Source organism: Rhinatrema bivittatum, chromosome 3 (genome assembly GCF_901001135.1).
Source record: "Rhinatrema bivittatum chromosome 3, aRhiBiv1.1, whole genome shotgun sequence".
Lineage (NCBI taxonomy): Eukaryota > Metazoa > Chordata > Amphibia > Gymnophiona > Rhinatrematidae > Rhinatrema > Rhinatrema bivittatum.
The window spans coordinates 1785698-1804360 of record NC_042617.1 but is presented as its reverse complement, the minus strand read 5'-3'; positions in this window follow the sequence as shown (position 1 = coordinate 1804360).

Genomic DNA, 18663 nt, shown 5'->3' with positions numbered 1-18663 from the left:
ATAGGACTCACACTAGCGATCACGCAGGAATAGGGATCAGACTAGGAATCACGCAGGAATAGGGATCAGACTAGGAATCACGCAGGAATAGGGATCACACAGGAATAGGACTCAGACTATGAATCACGCAGGAATACGACTCAGACTAGGGATCTCACAGGAATAGGACTCACACCATGAATCACACAGGATAGGGATCACGCAGGAATAGGGATCACATAGGAATAGGACTCAGACTAGGAATCACGCAGGAATAGGACTCACTAGGGATCACAGGATAAGAGGACTCAGACTAGGAATCATGCAGGAATAGGGATCACGCAGGAATAGGACTCTTAGGGATCAGAGGAGAATAGGAGTCAGACTAGGAATCACGCAGGAATAGGACTCACTAGGGATCACAGGAGAATAGGACTCACACTATGAATCACGAAGGAATAGGACTCAGACTAGGAATCACGCAGGAATAGGACTCACTAGGGATCACGCAGGAATAGGACTCAGACTAGGGATCACGCAGGAATAGGACTCACTATAAATCACGCAGGAATAGGACTCACACTATGAATCACGCAGGAATAGGACTCACTATAAATCACGCAGGAATAGGATTCAGACTAGGAATCATGCAGGAATAGGGATCACGCAGGAATAGGACTCTTAGGGATCACAGGAGAATAGGACTCACACTATGAATCACGAAGGAATAGGACTCAGACTAGGAATCACGCAGGAATAGGACTCACTAGGGATCACAGGAGAATAGGACTCACACTATGAATCACGAAGGAATAGGACTCAGACTAGGAATCACGCAGGAATAGGGATCACACTAGGGATCACGCAGGAATAGGACTCAGACTAGGAATCACACAGGAATAGGACTCACACTATGAATAACGCAGGAATAGGACTCAGACTAGGAACCACGCAGGAATAGGACTCACACTATAAATCACGCAGGAATAGGACTCAGACTAGGGATCACGCAGGAATAGGACTCACACTATAAATCACACAGGAATAGGAATCAGACTAGGAATCACGCAGGAATAGGACTCAGCCTAGGGATCATGCAGGAATAGGACTCACTAGGGATCACAGGAGAATAGAACTCAGACTAGGAATCACGCAGGAATAGGACTGAGACTAGGAACCACGCAGGAATAGGACTCAGACTAGGGATCACGCAGGAATAGGACTCACTATAAATCACGCAGGAATAGGACTCACTATAAATCACGCAGGAATAGGACTCACACTAGGAATCACGCAGGAATAGGACTCAGCCTAGGGATCATGCAGGAATAGGACTCACTAGGGATCACAGGAGAATAGAACTCAGACTAGGAATCACGCAGGAATAGGACTCAGACTAGGGATCATGCAGGAATAGGACTGAGACTAGGAACCACGCAGGAATAGGACTCAGACTAGGGATCACGCAGGAATAGGACTCACTATAAATCACGCAGGAATAGGAATCACACTATGAATCACACAGGAATAGGACTCACTATAAATCACGCAGGAATAGGACTCACACTAGGAATCACGCAGGAATAGGACTCAGCCTAGGGATCATGCAGGAATAGGACTCACTAGGGATCACAGGAGAATAGAACTCAGACTAGGAATCACGCAGGAATAGGACTCAGACTAGGGATCATGCAGGAATAGGACTGAGACTAGGAACCACGCAGGAATAGGACTCACACTATGAATCACGCAGGAATAGGACTCACTATAAATCAAGCAGGAATAGGACTCAGACTAGGGATCACGCAAAATAGGACTCACACTATGAATCGCGCAGGAATAGGACTCAGACCAGGAATCACGCAGGAATAGGGCTCACACTATGAATCACGCAGGAATAAGACTCAGACTAGGGATCACGCAGGAATAGGACTCAGACTAGGGATCACGCAGGAATAGGACTCACACTATGAATCACGCAGGAATAGGACTCAGACTAGGGATCACGCAGGAATAGGACTCAGACTAGGAATCACGCAGGAATAGGGATCACACTATGAATCAAGCAGGAATAGGACTCAGACTAGGGATCACGCAGGAATAGGACTCAGACTATGAATCACGCAGGAATAGGACTCAGACTAGGAATCGCGCAGGAATAGGACTCAGACTAGGGATCACGCAGGAATAGGACTCAGACTATAAATCACACAGGAATAGGACTCAGACTAGGAATCACGCAGGAATAGGACTCAGACTATGAATCACGCAGGAATAGGACTCAGACTAGGAATCACGCAGGAATAGGACTCAGACTAGGGATCACGCAGGAATAGGGATCACACTATGAATCAAGCAGGAATAGGACTCAGACTAGGGATCACGCAGGAATAGGACTCAGACTAGGGATCGCGCAGGAATAGGACTCAGACTAGGAATCGCGCAGGAAAAAGACTCACACTATGCATCGCGCAGGAATAGGACTCAGACTATGAATCGCGCAGGAATAGGACTCAGACTATGAATCGCGCAGGAATAGGACTCAGACTAGGGATCACGCAGGAATAGGGATCAGACTAGGGATCACGCAGGAATAGGGATCACACTATGGATCACGCAGGAATAGGACTCAGACTAGGGATCACGCAGGAATAGGACTCAGACTAGGAACCACGCAGGAATAGGACTCAGACTAGGGATCACGCAGGAATAGGACTCACACTATAAATCACACAGGAATAGGAATCAGACTAGGAATCACGCAGGAATAGGACTCACACTAGGAATCACGCAGGAATAGGACTCACTAGGGATCACGCAGGAATAGGACTCAGACCAGGAATCACACAGGAATAGGACTCACACTATGAATAACGCAGGAATAGGACTCAGACTAGGAACCACGCAGGAATAGGACTCACACTATAAATCACGCAGGAATAGGACTCAGACTAGGGATCACACAGGAATAGGACTCACACTATAAATCACACAGGAATAGGAATCAGACTAGGAATCATGCAGGAATAGGACTCAGACTAGGAATCACGCAGGAATAGGACTCACTAGGGATCATGCAGGAATAGGACTCAGACTACGAATCACACAGGATCTTTTGATTTCCAGTCACCCTGAGATTATCGTAGATTGGGGGAGATAGGGCCACACAAATTATCTTCTCTCTCTCACACATACTAACATATTCATTCTTTCACATAGTCCCGCTCTCATATAGATGCCAATGCTTTCACACATACAGGTTCTCACATAGGCTGTTACAGGCACGCACAGAGGCACTAAACAGACATGCACAGCCTCTCATACAGACATATATACACAGGCACACAAGCTCTCACACGTACACATGCACCCAGGCTCACACAGATACACACATGCGCACAGACACGCACACGACTTCTCTTTGCTTCGGGCATGTTGGGATGGGATTCACCACGGCTCCCGCTGGCTTCTTCGTCCATTTGGGCAGTGGTGGGATGAGCTCCACCACGGCCCCAGCAGGCTTCCTGCACTAGAGGGAGGGGGAGAGAAGCTGTGCATGCCTGCATGCAGCTAAGAGGGAAGAGCGGTAGTGGGTGGCAGCTCTTATCATTCCAGGTGTGGAGGGGATAGCCAAGGCTTTCCAAGTTGGTGGGGTATGGCACACCCCGTTTTAAAATTGGTTGTGCCTATGCACTATTGTGCACTTTAGATGCGATGCCCATAATCCCCTCAGCCAACTCTTCACCAAGCTGAACAGCCCTAACCTCTTCAGCCTTTCCTCATAGGGGAGCTGTTCCATCCCCTTTATCATTTTGGTCGCCCTTCTCTGTACCTTCTCCATCGCAATTATATCTTTTTTGAGATGAGGCGACCAGAATTGTACACAGTATTCAAGGTGTGGTCTCACCATGGAGTGATACAGAGGCATTATGACATTTTTCCGTTTTATTCACCATTCCCTTCCTAATAATTCCTAACATTCTGTTTGCTTTTTTGACTGCTGCAGCACACTGAGCAGACGATTTTAAAGTATTGTCCATGATGATGTACAGTCCTCTTCTGGGCAGTAACTCCTAACATTGTGTAACTACAGGGTAGATTACTTTTCTCCTTGTGCATCACTTTGTACTTATCCACACTAAAGTTCAGCCTTTGTTTTGCAATTTTTTAAAATCCACTTGTGATTTAACAACTTGGAATAATTTTGTGTCATCTACAAATTTGATTATCTCACTCATCATCCCCTTTCCAGACCATTTATAAATATATTAAAAAAGCACCGGTCCAAGCACTGATCCCTGAGGCGCTCCACCATCGAGAAAACCGACCGTTTAATCCTACTCTCTGTTTCCTGTCTTTTAGACAATTTGCAATCCACGAAAGGACATCACCTCCCTTCCCAAGACTTTTTAATTTTCTCCGGAGTCTCTCATGGGGCACTTTATCAAACGCCTTCTTAAAATCCAAATACACCGCATCCTCCAACTCACTATTATCAGCATGTTTATTAACCCCTTCAAAATAAATGTAGCAGATTGATGAGGCAACATTTCCCTTGTGTATATCCATGCTGGCTGTGTCCTGTTATATCATGTCTTTCTATATGTTTTGTGATTTTGTTCTTTCGACTAGTTTCCACAGTTTTTTCCAGCACGGACATCAGACGCATTGGTTTATACTTCCCAGATCACTCCTTGAGCCTTTTTTTTTTTTAAAGATCAGGGTTACTTTGGCTGCCCTCCAATCTTCATCCCAATGATAGGTTACAAATTTCCAATAACAGATCTGCAATTTCATTTTTGAGTTCTTTCAGAACTCTAGGGTATATATCATCTGGTCCAGGCCATTTGCTACTTTTTAGTTTGTCAAGCTGCCTTATTACATTTTCCAGCTCGACTATGATTTGTATCAGTTCTTCTAAATCATCATCACTGAATACAGTTTCTGGCACAGGTATCTCTGCAACACCTTCTTCAGTAAACACTGAAGCAAATAATTCATTCAGTCTTTCCGTAATGGCCTTACCTTCCCTAAGTGCCCCTTTAACTCCTCGATCATCTAATGGTCCAACCAATTACTTCACAGACTTCCTGTTTTGGATATATTTAAAAACATTTTATTATGAGTTTTTGCCTCTAAGGCCAGCTTCTTTTCAAATTCTCTTTTAGCCCACATTATCAATGTTGTACATCTAACTTGCCAATGCTTATGGTTTTCCCTATTTTTTTAGATGGATCCTTTATCCAATTTTTGAAAGAAGTTCTTTTGGCTAAAAGAGCCTCTTTCATTTCACCTTTTAACCATGCTGGCAGTCATTTGGCCTTCCTTCCACTTGTTTAGGCCATGGAATACATCTGGAGTGGGATATCAAGATGGTATTTTTAAATAATGCAAGGAGAGAAGGGTGTGAAACCAGTCAATAATGCTGTTCCAAGTAGAATGAAATAACAACAATGCAAAGATGTTTTCAGGACAACAGCCTTATATGATAAACTTCAAAGGAGTTACAACAAGTACAGTCCCCCAACATGGCCGTGTTTTACTGTAGAGGCTGTGTTGGGAGAGACCCACGAAGAACAATTTCCAAAGGTTGTTATCTATACAAAAGACAAAAATCTAAATAAGAACAGCAGCAGCATATATTACAACTAGCAACAACAACATTGGATACAAAGCTCATATCCAAATCGGTGTTCAGTTTATAAGTTTTCCAGATGGGAGGCATCCTGTAGAAAAAATAATAATGAAAAAACAGAGTAAAAAACAGACTAGGAGGCCATAATAAAAAAAAATTCTATGGTAACAAATGAAGCCTTAAACATACCGCATGCAGCTTATAAATTCACAAATTCAAAAGCGTGCTGTAAAAATGTTAGAAAAAAATTAGAAAATATGTATGCAAGGGATGTAAGGAACCTCATGAAAGTACACGGCCGTATTGGGGGACAGCAGAGTTGCTTACCTGTAACAGGTGCGAGCGAAAAATAAAATAAAATAAAACGTTTCGGACCCAACTCCGCGGGGTGGCGGGCGGGTTTCTTGAGGACTACATCCTGCTGTCCTGAGAGAACACCTGTTACAGGTAAGCAACTCTGCTTTCTCCCAGGACAAGCAGGATGGTAGTCCTCACATATGGGTGATTAGCAAGCTACAAGCTGATTTATATTTGTTTAGACCAACAGCGTACAACTTGTGGAACAACTGGGTACTGTTGGGAAAAATGAGGCAGCCTGAAAATCAAAGTAGATGGATGTGGAAGGAGTTGGGATTATACTGGAAGTAAGTTTTTCAAGATGGATTGGCCAAAGTCAGAGTCCTGTCGTCCTTCCTTGTCCAGGCAGTAATGTGCTGCAAATGTGTGACGAGAGCTCCATGTTGCAGCCTTGCAGATGTCAGCAATTGGCACTGAACGATAGTGTGCTACTGAGGTTGCCATGGGAGGTCAGCGAGTTTTTCCTGGACCTCAGGCCATAAATCAGAAGCCTTTAGTCAAGCCCATTGTCGGGCACTGATTCCCGTTGCTGATAAGCGGGAAGCAGTTTCAAAGGAGTCATATGTTGTCCGAACTTCATGCTTTCCTACCTCAAGGCCCTTGTGGAGAATAGCAGTTAGACTCTCTTGATATTGCTGAGGCAATGAGTCTGCAAGGTCCTGAACCTGCTTCCACAGGTTTCTCTGGTATTAGGTCATGTAGAGCTGGTAAGCGGCAATATGAGACACCAACATGGAGCCTTGGAACATTTTTCTACCTAGACCATCTAAGAATTGTTGTTCTTTTCCTGGAGGGGCTGAGGAATGAGGCCTCAAGTGCTTTGCCTTTTTCTGTGCAGATTCAACCATAAGTGAATGATGAGGTAGTTGTGGTTTTTGGAAGCCTGGAGCATGTTGGATGAGATATGTGGCATCTATTTTTCTGTTGACAGGTGGAACAGTGCCTGGATGCTCCCATAGATGGTGTTGAAGGTCTAATAAGACTTCATGCACAGGAATGGCCATGGTTTCTTTAGGCACGTCAACAAATTGCAGAACCTCCAATGTCTTGTGACGTGTGTCCTCCTCTGTTACCAAGTTGAAAGGGATGGTTTCTGACATTTCCTTAATGAAACTGGCGAAAGAGAGGTCCTCAGGAGGAGACCGCAGTCTTTCCTCTGGAGGAGAAGGCTCTGAAAGTAATTCCTCTGATGTAGAGGAATCGGTATCCACGTCTTTCTATGAATCACAAGGAATGTTATGTCGAGATCCGGAAGGAGGGTGAATAGGCATAGACAAAAATGTTGATTGCTTCGATGATGGGTGTATTGGCATCGACGGAAGCTTTGAAGGAATCGATGGCATCGGGGGAATCGATGGATGTTTAGTTCCAGAGAGTCCTGATGGTCCCGGAAGCGGTACAGGCTGCGATGGACCTGGAACCAGACTGGATGTGGTGTTGTCATCCTCCGAGGATCCCAGGATGGGTATCGGGAACTGCGGAGGTCTCGATGGCCAACTCAGCACCGATGGAACAGGCTGAGTCAGAAAGGCACCGATGAGGGCATTGAGTCGATGTAATAGCGGTGCAAACATCGATGGTTCAGTAGTCAGTGCCGGTAAGGGGGCTGGCGTTGGTGGAGGCTGAAGGTTTTAGACGGCATCGAGCACTGCCTGGCGGATGAGGACATTCAGTTCCTCCCTGAAAGCTGGTGGAGATAAAGCAGCTACAGGGGGAGGCAGGCTAGGTGTTACTGGCCTTTCCACAATAATTTGTGAAGACTCAGTACCCGGCACCGGTATTGGTGGGGAATGCCTCGGGGCATCAGGTGCAGAGGAGGATGGAGGCTCCTCTGACTGGACCCTCTTCGATGGTGGCTCGGTGGCCTTCAATGCCGATGGGCCGTCAGTGCTGACACCGGGCATGGGATTGGGTCGATGCTGGTGCCGATGCTTTATCCGGTGCTCGGTGTGGTCTTTCCCCAACACAGAGGATGATGCAATAGAGTCCTGGAAGGCATCGGTGACGGAATATCACCGGCTCCGTGTTGTTCCCAGTGAGGTTTGTTGGTAGATGGGGTTTTAGATGCTGGTGATGACTGGGCAGAAATCGATGGAGCAGATTTTAACTGGAAAAGAGACTCCATTTTATCCAGACATGCTCTTCTGCCCTTGGGAGTCATTTGGGCACATTCAGGACACTGACGGATGTTGTGAGACGAGCCCAGGTATAGCACACACACAATGTGGGGGTCCGTGATGGACATTGTTTGCGGACAGTCTGTGCATTTTCGAAACCCGGTCGCCATGTCAGAGGAAAAGGTGCAAAAACAGTTGGTGGCCTGTGGGAACCGAGTGGCAGGCAGGAACTGGCCGGAGACACGAGAGAGTACTCACCGAGCGACCGAGGTATACGGGGCGTGATGGGAGACCCCTGATAGGTAATTTCTAAGAAGTAAACTTCAAAACTTTTCCGTGAGGAAAAAAGGAGCTCCTAAATCACGAGGCAACTGCAGCGTGGAAAAAAAGAGACTGAAGGGAGACCCCTGTGGCTACAGGAATTATGGCATGCTGAGCATGCTCAGTGTGCCAGTCAAAAGTTCTAGAAACTTTGACAGAAAAGGTTTCCGTGATAGGGCTCCGTCCAGTGACGTCACCCACATGTGAGAACTTCATCCTGCTTGTCCTGGGAGAATGTACTTTTTTATATTCCTTTGAAGTTTATCATATAAAGCTGTTGTCCTGGAAAAAAAAGTACATTGTTGTTCCCTGTACGTACCAGGATCAGTCCAGGACACCTGGGTTGTGACTCCGCACCAGTAGATGGAGACAGACTAAAACTTGTGGGCGGAGCCATATATGCCCCTGTGCCAGTCACAGCCCCTCAGTCTTACTCTGTCTCCAGTAGATGGTGCAGGTCCAGTCACAGCCCTGCCTGACCTGATTCTGGTAGTTTGTCAGGTTTAATTTTTGAGCTAGTTTTGTTAGGTTTAATTGTTTTGTACTAAATTGGGTTTTGTTTTTATTCGTTTCCCGGCTGCCCTGCCTCCCAGGGGAGTTGAGAGGTCCTGAGGGGACTACCCTCCCCCGGTTGAGGCCGCTGCCAGGGCTGAGGGCCCGGCTGTTTCAAGTGGCAGCGTAGGGGGTGACACCGGGGAGCCCGGTTCACTCACCCCCATTGGCACAGGGCTCCAGAACCGTGGACAGCAGTGAGTACTTACAAAAAAAAAAAAAAAAAAGTTTACTTTTCTCTGCTTGTCGGCTCTCCTTTTCGTCACGGCTCCGTCCTCTCTTCATCGGGGGGGGGGGGGGGCCGCTTGCCGTGGGGGCGAATTTTTTAATTTAATTAAGTTCTTTCGGGGCGTTTTTTCGCCGCATTCGCGCCTCATGCCGTGTGGGTTGGTCTGCCGAGCAGGCGGCTCGGCGCACGCGCGCGCCTCTCTAGGGACGGTTTTTGCGCTTCAAGTCTCCCGGGCGGGGAAGGGCCGTCCGGGCCGCGTGGGGGGAGCCATTCCCGGGCGATCCGCTCGCCGCCGCGTGTAGCAGCAGCGTCGGGGGGGGGCCAGAGGAGCTCTTTCCGGCTAGCGCGGGAGTGGCGGCCATTTTAAATTTGGCCCGCGAAATCGCGCGGGTGCCGTCAGAAAATGGCGCCTTCCTCCTCCGCTTTCCCCGCGACGGGTTCCGACGGGGGGGGGGGCCGCTCCAGCGGGGGTGGTTGCCCCTAGAGATGCTAGTTCTGGGCAGGAGTCCTCGGCTTCTGTGTCCTCTCGTTTTCCACGGATTTTTGCGTTGTTTGTTACGCGAGGGCCTTAAACATAGCAGCCGCAGGCGTAGGCAGGGGTCGGAGGCCGTTTCGGGGACCCACAGGTCGGGTCCCAAGCGGAAGAAACGCAAGGGGTCCTCGGACACCAAGACGTGAAGAACCCCGCGGGGAGTCCCGCGGGGGGGGCTCCACAGGCCACGGATAGTGAGTCCTCCGTCTCGGAGGAGGTGAATTCCCATGAGGAGTCCCCGAGGGGGACCGAGGGGACGCCAGGGGGCGGTTCCACCCCGCCCGGAGCGGGCGAAGGGGCGCAGGCTGTGGAGGCCGACGATCCTAAAGTGGTCCGCCTCTTCCGCAGGGAGGAACTAGCCCCGCTTATCCCAGCTATTCTGGCGGAGCTGGGCCCGCCGGTGGTCGCTAGACAGCAGGCCACCATGGATCCGGTACTCCTGGGGACTCACTGGCCCCGCGGTGGGTTTTCCCTTCCATTTCTCGTCGACGGATATTCTGTTTCAGGAATGGGATACCCCGCAGTTAGGCCTCAAGGTGGCAAAGGCCATGGACAAGCTTTATCCTCTGCCGAAGGAAGCGTTGGAGCTGTTAAGAATCCCGAAGGTGGATGCAGCGGTGTCGGCTCTGACCAAGAGGTCGACGATCCCTGTCACAGGAGCCACGGCCCTCAGGGATATTCAGGACCGGAAGCTGGAGGTACAACTCAAGAAGATTTTGAGGTAGCGGCTTAGGAGTCCGGGCCGCCATTTGTACCAACTTTGCGAGGAGAGCCAGTTTGCGCTGGCCTCAGGTCTTCCAGGCAAATGCGGGTCTCTCGGAAGAGGAAGCCTCACAGGCGGATCGCTTAGAGGCGGTGATAGCATATGGGGCGGATGCTCTCCACGATCTCCTTCAGACTGCTGCTAGATCCATGGTCGCGGCGGTCTCTGCGCGTCGTCTCCTATGCCTTCGCAACTGGGCGGCGGATGGTTCCTACACGGCTCACCTCGGTTCGCTTCCATTTAGGGGAAAGCTTTTGTTCGGTAAGGAACTAGATGATTTGATGCTTTCCTTGGGGGAGAACATGGTTTTCAAATTGTCTGAGGACAGGGCTAGGTCCCGGTCCTCGTTGTCCGGTAGGCCCCGTTCTCGTGGAAGCAGAAAGTCGCGCCCTCGGAGATCCTCGGGTTCCGCATACCGGTCGTATCTTGCTCGCTCCTCCCCGTGGTCGCTGTCTTTTCGTGGCAAAGTTCCGGTAGACAGGGGAGAACCCCGTCGGGCGACGGGTCCAAGGTCTCGCAATGGGATGAGGCTGACCCATCCCTCGCCTCTGCCCCAGACCGTAATTCACAACGTCGGGGCGAGGTTGACGTGGTTTGTCGAGGAATGGGTCAAGGTAACCTCGGATCACTGGGTCCTCGACGTCATAAGACATGGCTATGCTCTACACTTTGCTCGAATACCGTCAGACAAGTTCCTGGGGTTGCCCTGCAAGCATCCAGAGAAGAGAGCGGCCGTGCTCGGGACCCTCGGATGGTTGCAAAACTTGGGGGCCATTTCTCCCGTGCCTCCAGATCAACAAGGCACGAGACGTTACTTGCTTTACTTCATCGTTCCGAAGGAAGACGGCACATCCAGACCAATCTGGGACCTGAAAGCGGTGAACAGGTGCCTTCGGGTTCCCCCGCTTCAAAATGGAGCCAATTCGTTCAGTACTTGCCTCGGTGCGGCCCGGCTCTTACCTGGCCCTCGCTAGATCTCACGGAAGCGTTCCTCCATGGGGGGGTCCAGCCATCTTTTCAGAGGTTTCTCAGGTTCTGGCATCCTGGGAAGACATTATCAGTTTCGGGGCCTCCCCTTCGGACTGGCGACGGCTCCTCGTACGGTCACAAAGGTGATGGTCGTGGTGGCAGCTCAGCTTTGGCGAGAGGGCTTTTTGGTACGCCTTTACCTGAACGACTGGTTGATCCGGGCCAAGTCCGAGAGTCAGTGTCGGTTGGCTGTGGACAGAGGCCTCCAGCTGCTGCAGTCTCTGGGCTGGGTCGTCCACTTTTTCAAGAGTCATCTTGTTCCCACCCAGTCCTTGGAATACCTGGGAGCCGTCTTCGATGCGAAACAGGGCCGAGTGTCCCTGTCCGGAGAGCGCGTGCGCAAGCTGCTGTCTCAGTTTAATTATTGTCTCTTCGGCTACCGTTGGTTTGCGTCTACCTGATGGTTCTGGGGTCTATGGCGTCAACGCTCGCGTTGGTCCCCTGGGCGCTCGCTCACCTACGTCCATTTCGATCTTCCTGGCTATCCCGTTGGAAGCCGGTGTCAGGGGAAATCCACCTTCCGCTGCCGCTTCCGGATCCGGCGAGGGACAGCCTACTATGGTGGCTAGTGTTGGAACACCTGTCTTGTGGGGTGTCCCTGTTGGTTCCCACCTGGACGGTAGTGACCACGGACGCCAGCCTCTCCGGTTGGGGCGCGGTTTGCCTAGTGGTCCGCGACGCAAGCGCAGTGGCCCATCAATCGGCTAGAGACCAGAGCGGCTCGCCTGGCACTGCAGTCCTTCCTGCCGTTGATACGGGGAAAGGCGGTGCGGATATTGTCGGACAACGCGACCACCGTAGCCCTACATCAACCGTCAGGGCGTGGCACGGAGTCCACTTATAGAAACATAGAAACATAGAAATGACGGCAGAAGAAGACCAAATGGCCCATCCAGTCTGCCCAGCAAGCTTCCCTCATTTCTTCTCCCATACTTATCTGTTTCTCTTAGCTCTTGGTTCTAATTCCCTTCCACCCCCGCCATTAATGTAGAGAGCGGTGGAGGAGCTGCATCCAAGTGAAATATCTAGCTTGATTAGTGAGAGGTAGTAGGAGTAGTAACCGCCGCAATAAGCAAGCTACACCCATGCTTATTTGTTTTTACCCAGATTATGTTATACAGCCCTTATTGGTTGTTTATCTTCTCCCCTGCCGTTGAAGCAGGGAGCTATGCTGGATATGCGTGAGGTATCAGTTTTTTCTTCTCCCCTGCCGTTGAAGCAGAGAGCTATGCTGGATATGCATCGAAAGTGAAGTATCAGGCACATTTTGGTTTGGGGTAGTAACCGCCGTGGCTAGTGGTAGCGGAGGAAGCGCAGCTCTTGTTAGGCTGGGCGGAGCAACTTCTCGGCAATATCGCAGCATCTCACATTGCCGGAGTCGACAAAGTCCAGGCGGATTCTCTCAGTCGTCATCACCTGGATCCAGGGGAGTGGGAACTGGCGGCGGACGCCTTCCTTCTCATCTGCAGCCGACGCCGGGGGAGAAGGGCAGAGGGGCGTCGACGCTTTGGCTCTTCCCTGGCCGACGGACGTGTTACGGTGATGGGAAAGACCCTGCGGCGCATAGTGCTGTGCCCGTCCAAAGTGATCCTAGTGGCGCCGGAGTGGCCACCTCGTCCGTGGTTTGCCGATCTCATTCAGTTTGTCGGTGGTCGCCCCCCTTCGTCTCCAGGGGTTCGCGGGGCTTCTTCGCCAGGGTCCCGTCTGTTTGGAGGATGCGGATCACTCCTGTCTCGCGGCATGTACAGCAAAGGTTACTCAGATGCGGTGGTGTCCATGCTGTTGAGATCTAGGAGGCAGTCTACGTCTCTGGCGTATATCCGAGTCTGGGTGATTTTTGAGACCTGGGGTCTGCAGCGTGGTGTGGTCCCCTCTTCCGCCTCCATCTCCGAGATCCAAGCTTTCTCCAGGCTGGTCCCGCCAAGGGGTTGGCGTGCAGTTCCCTGCGTGTACAGGTGGTGGCGCTTGGTTGCTTGCGTGGTACGGTTCAGGGGTCCCCCCCCTGGCCCTGCTTCCGGATATTTCCCATTTACTTCGGGGGGCACAGCACTTCCGTTCCCCATTGCGTCATCCCGGTCCGTCCTGAAACCTCAATTGGGTTCTTTCTTTTGAGCCCTTCAAGCGGTCAACGGTTAAGGATCTCACGTTGAAGACCGTATGCCTGGGTGGCGATTGCGTCGGCTCGCCGTGTTCGGAATTGCAGGCCCTATCCTGTAGGAGCTTTTCTTGCACATTTCCGATTCGGGGGTTTCCTTGCGGACTGTTCCTTCCTTCCTTCCTGCCTAAAGTCGTGTCGGTTTTTCATTTGAATCAATCGGTCGGGCTTCCTGCTTTCACGGTTGGAAACTCTTCGGACCTGAACTCGGGGGAATTGAGAATTCTGGATGTGCAGAGATCTCTTCTTTGCTATCTAGAGGTCACTAATTCCTTTCAGGTGACGAATCATCTGTTTGTATTGACGTCGGGTCCCAAGTAAAGTTCTGCGGCGTCCCGCACGACCATCACCCGGTGGCTCAAGGAGGCCATTGGTTCCGCGTACATTGTGCGGGGCAAATCACCGCTGGTGGGGCTTCGGGCTCATTCGACGCGGTCTCATGCGGCATCTTGGGCGGAATCTTCTCAGGTGTCGCCTCTAGGGTTTGACAGGACGGTTACCTGGAAGTCGTTGCATACCTTCATTAAACATTACCGGTTGGATGTTCAGGCTACTGAAGCTGGGAGCTTTGGAGAGAGGGTACTCCGAGCGGGACTCTCTGCTTCCCACCCTCGGTAAGTTTGCTCTGGTACATCCCAGGTGTCCTGGACTGATCCTGGTACGTACAGGGAAAGGAAAATTAGTTTCTTACCTGATAATTTTCGTTCCTGTAATACCAAGGATCAGTCCAGGATCCCGCCCGCAGAGGTACGCTTAAGTAACGGAGAGTCCGCTCATTGTCGTTTGCCGTACGCTGACCCCTTGTTTAGTCGCTCTCCCGGTTGGGGAGTCTGGTTCCTGTAGGGGTATTGGAATTTTTCCGTTTACATTGCAAGTTTTTGTATGGTTAGCTATGGTTGCCTTCTGGTATTTTCTACTTTGACATTACGTATGACTGAGGGGCTGTGACTGGCACAGGGGCATATATGGCTCAGCCCACAAGTTTTAGTCTGTCTCCATCTACTGGTGCGGAGTCACAACCCAGGTGTCCTGGACTGATCCTTGGTACTACAGGAACGAAAATTATCAGGTAAGAAACTAATTTTCCTTTACTTTGTTCTACTTGGAACAGAATTATTGACTGGTTTCACACTCTTCTCCCTGCTAAGTGCTCTCTTGGGTGATAGTTACTCCACACTAAGTTAATTTTTAAATAATGACCACGCCTGATGTAAACTCTTAACCATTGTAGCTGCAACTTTCATTTTTTTCTATTTTACTCATTTTATCAAAGTCTCCCTTTTAAAAGTTTAATGTTAGAGCTGTAGCTTTTTTTTAAAATGTCCTCCCAGTCATTAAGTAAAATTTGATTGCACTATGATCACCAAATCTGATTTCCACTAAGAATTAGGTCTAAAATAGCTCCTCTTCTCATCAATTCCTGGACCAACTACTCCATGTAGCAGTCATTTATTTCTTCTAGAAACTTTACCTCCCTAGTATGTCCTGATGTGACATTTACCCAGTCAATATTTGGGTAATTGAAATCTCCTGTTATTACTATGCAGCAAAATTTGTTAGCTCTCATAATCTGTTAGCATTTCATCGTCTGTCCATTCATTTTGGCCAAGTGGATGGTAGTACTACCCTACCACTATACTCTTTCTCATACATAAGGATTCTACTGTGTATTTAGTCTCATGCAGGATTGTTATTCTGTTGAATTCTATACCATCCCTAACATAAAGTGCCCCCAAGTTGATCCACCATATCATTATGATAAAATTTCCATCAGCCCCTTTGTCACTCAGCCAGTTTTCCCAGACAGTCACTCTAGGTTCCATACCAAGTGTGCTCAATTTTGCAATTTATTTATAAGTCTCCTGTGCTGAACCACAGAGGCCTTACTGAAATCCAAGTACACCATTTATTTATTTATTTATTTATGCACTTCTTATATACCGTGAGTCAGAACACATGATTCTATCTTTACGGTGTACAATATAACTAAAAAACAAGTAGGAAGCAGAAAATACAATAAAATAGATAAAACAATAAGAATAATTAATTAAAATTAAATTTAGTAAACTAAAAACTAAAATAAGATTAAAATAGTTAAGAAATAAATAGATAAGAAATAGCATGTGGATTCCCACTTTCAGTGGTATTTTAAGTCTCAGATCCATAGGCTTGTTGAAAGCACCATGTTTTCAAGTCTTTCTTAAATCGTTTTAAATCATCCTGCATTCGCAAATCTGGTGGCAAATTGTTCCAGAGTTTCAGTCCTGCGACCGAAATTGCCCTTTCTCTAACCTCACTCAGGTGCGCTGATTTTATATTTGGTATCGTTAACAATCTTTTATTGGAAGATCTGAGATCTCGTTGAGGCACATGCAGCTTGATGGTAGAGTTCAGCCATTTATTTTTGTCTTCATGTATAATCTTATGAATCATACACAATGCTTTATGTTTAATTCTGTACTCTAATGGCAACCAGTGTAAAGATTTCAATACTGGAGTAATATGATCCCTTTTCTTCGTGTTGGTTAACAGCCTTGCTGCGACATTCTGTATTACCTAAAGAGGCCTCAGAGTAGATTTAGGAAGTCCCAGCATGGTTGAATTACAATAGTCCAGTCCTGTAAACACTAGTGTTTGTAAACATACCTAAAATTGTTTAATGAAAGCAAAGGTTTAAGACGTTTCAATAGCCTCAATTTATTAAAACCTTCTTTGACTTTTGTAGATACGTGTGTGCCCTAAAATTTAATTCATAATCAATGATTAATCCTAAGTTCCTGGTTATATCTGTTAAATTAAAACTGGTTTGATCATCAAGTGTTATCTTTTTTCCCAGGTTAAAATTTTTTCTATCTAAAACCATAAAAACAGATTTATCCATATTTAGTACTAATTTCATCTGTGCAAGGAGTTGACTTATAATTTTAAAATACACCATGTCTAGCGATCTCCCTTGATCCAACTCTCTGGTCACCCAATCAAATACATTGATCAGTTTCTTCTGACAAGCTTTATCTCTGGTAAAACCCTGCTGCCTTGGATCATTTATTTATTTTAGAGTTTTTATATACCGTCATTAAGTTATTCACCATCATAACGGTTTACAATAGGGCACCTATATCAAAAAAATATGGGTCGTACGTTACATAGGTGGTGCCATTAGTATTTGGTAACAAAAAGGCATTTATTTGGGGGATTGAGTGTTTCAAAGCGCTGGGCAGATTTTATAAATCTGAGCACACGCGTACTTTTGTTCGCGCACCAGGCGCGAACAAGAGTACGCGGGATTTTAATAGATACGTGCGTAGCTGCGCGTATCCATTAAAATCCGGGGTCGGCGCGCGCAAGGCTGCCCAAAATCGGCAGCCTGCGCATGCCGAGCCACGCAGCCTGCCTCCGTTCCCTCCGAGGCCGCTCCGAAATCGGAGTGGCCTCGGAGGGAACTTTCCTTCCACCCCCCCACACCTTCCCTTCTCTTCCACTACCTAAACCCACCCCCCCGGCCCTATCTAAACCCCCCCCTACCTTTGTCGGCAAAGTTACGCCTGCGTAACTTTGCGCGCGCCGGGCTGGCTGCCGCGCTCCATGTTCCGGTCCGGGGGCCCCGGCCATGCCCCCGGGCCGAAACCACGCCCTGCGGTGCCGCCCCCAAAACACCGCGTCACTCGTGACATGCCCCCGACATGCCCCCCGACAAGCCCCTCCATGCAAGTCCTGGGACTTACGCGCGTCCCGGGCTTGTGCGCACCGCCGAGCCTATGCAAAATAGGCTCGGCGCGCGCAGGGGGGGTTTGGGGTAGGTTTTCGGGGGGTACGCGCATACCCCTTTGAAAATCTACCCCAATGTGTCCTGAAGGTTACCTACAGTTAAAAAGGTTGAACTAATTCAGTAAGGAGCGTTAAATTAGGCATTCGGTGCTTTATGCCGCATATCTTTGCTTAATTGCCTGCATCAGTTTTCTTTCTTGAAGGCTTGTATGTAAAGCCAGGTTTTGAGCTGTGTTTTGAAAAGTTTATGATTGCTCTGCAGTCTAAGGGCCAGGGGCATGGAGTTCCATAATATGGGACCGGCTAGAGACAGAGCTCGCTCCCTCACTTGGGTAAGTCTTGCGGTTTTCACAGAAGGAATGGGAAGGAGTGCTCTGTTTGCTGACCTTAGATTTCTGTGTGGGACATGTACTCTAAGTGCTGTCTTCAGCCATTCTGCTTTATCGTCGTGGATAAGTTTGTGTATTAAGCACAGTGCTTTGAACTGTATTCTTTGTTCTATGGGAAGCCAATGTAGGGTGGCGAGTGAATCTGTTATGTGATCTCTTTTGTTTTTTTCCAGTGAGAATTCTCGCTGCAGCATTTTGTAAAATCTGTAGAGGTCTTACTGTAGTGTTGGGTAGGCCTAGTAGCAAAGCATTACAATAGTCTGTGCTGGCGAAAATCAGAGATTGAAGTACAGTACGGAAGTTTGGTAAGGATAGTAATGGTTTCAGTTTTCTTAGTATCATGAGTTTAGCATATCCTTCCTTAACCTTTATTGATACGTGTTGTTTGAGGTTTAGTTCATTGTCAATTATTACTCCGAGATTGCGAACTTTCTTTGCTAAGTCAATTTGTTGGTTGTTATTGAGAAATATTGGAGTTTGTGTAATATTCATGCTTTTCCTTTCTAAGTGCATAAATTCGGTTTTATCAATGTTGATTATTAGCTCCATTTGGTTTAGAAGTTGTTTTATTATTTCTAGATACATCATGGCTAGACCTATTGTTTTTTCAATAGTTTCATCAATTGGTAGAATTGACTGGATGTCATCAGCGTAGATGTAGTGTATGATTCCAAGTCCAGCGAGGAGATGACAAAGGGGTAGAAGATATATGTTGAACAGTGTAGTGGATAGTGCTGACCCTTGTGGGACTCCTGTTTTCAAGGTAATCTTGTCGGATAGTGTGTTTTTAATTTGAACTTGAAAAGTTCTGTTATTTAGATATGATCTGAACCATTT